A 1,488-nucleotide genomic window follows, 5' to 3' on the forward strand; every position below is an offset into this window, starting at 1 on the left:
TTTTTTTATTATAACATATGTTTTGCTAAATTGAGTGATATCGCTTTACTCATATATAACAGGAAATAGAAAAGGCAACGATCAAATTCTAAATAAGCCGGCTTAAACCATGTGAACCCAAACTTGTAGGAGTCGTAGCCAAAAAATTTGCACTTAGAACTCATATAAATGGCCCTATGAACTAGTAGTCTCATATTGACGTAGAGCAAGATACAAACACTTTAGCCAAAGTATAACAGGGGAGTTTCAAACATGAAGTCATTGATCTTCTGCCTGTTTTTCATTAGCATGGTGGTGGCACAACCATGGTGTCGCAGCGAATGTGAATGATCATTGCAGAAAAGCTGGACGACCACTTCTGGGTTGCCATTTTACCCCAGAGAATGGTCTACCACCACCCAAACATAGGCGGACACAGGTTATGGCTTCAGGGGGCTATTGCCCTCACTTGGTTATGATTTTTGGAATATCCAAGGGCCACATTCAGCAACTTAAGTACATTTTTATGAGGGATTAGAATTAATTTGCCTCCATAGAGTTCTTAGCGAACTGTTGCAATGAAAATAGCCTCCATTAAAGGAAAATCTTGCGTCCGCCACTGCATCCAGAAACCCTTGTAAACATGGCTGCTCAAGTACTCTTGCGGGGGTGAAGGATTTCCCGTCGCTCGATCATTAGGCAAGGTCGTGAGTTGTGTGGATCACCATTGTTGTTATAGTGCATCATTGTTGGCATTTTTAAGTCTCAGCTTTGATGTAGGTGTTTGATATATCTACTTATCTAGGTGAAGGTATCCATCTTGAGGACTTTGTACTCCTATAGTTTTGTTATGAACTTTCGAAGTCATGTTACTCATGTAATGAAATCATATTTCGTATTATAGACAACTAAATTTTTCATTTTCGTTCTTTAATCATCTTCTTGGCTATAATCTGCATTTATGGACTTCATGCAGCTCGAGTTAAGTTCCTTCCAAGGATGAACTCCAAATCAAAATCACAATGACAAATTTGGCATGATCGCTATATTTTTATGTTCATGAGAATAAGTCGCAAGTTTGATTTAGTGGTGAGAAACTGAGAATGATACAGGTCAAGAGATTATAGTTCCCTGACTTCCCTCCTAGCTGTAATATTCTTGGCTGGTTCACTATTGGAATCGAAGCACCTAGGATCTAGAATTATATCGTATGTATATCCGTCAGTTTATATACCCCGGAAGTGACCAGTGAGATTCAACTCATGCCATTGAGCATGACAATTGATCACTTTGGCAATTCCATGGCTCTTCCTGAAAATCATCACTATTCTCATCAAGCAGTTGGAAAGGTTTGGACGCTTACTTGGAGCTTGAAAACTCCCAAAAATATAAAACAATCTTGTCTGGAGAGCTTAATCATTGTATATTTGCAACCTGTTTCAGAAATCAGTGGAACATAGTGTATGGTTTAGGTCTCTCTTGGGTTTCAAAGTTGATAAACAATGGATA

The sequence above is a fragment of the Fragaria vesca genome, linkage group LG7, assembly GCF_000184155.1.
Source record: "Fragaria vesca subsp. vesca linkage group LG7, FraVesHawaii_1.0, whole genome shotgun sequence".
NCBI lineage: Eukaryota > Viridiplantae > Streptophyta > Magnoliopsida > Rosales > Rosaceae > Fragaria > Fragaria vesca.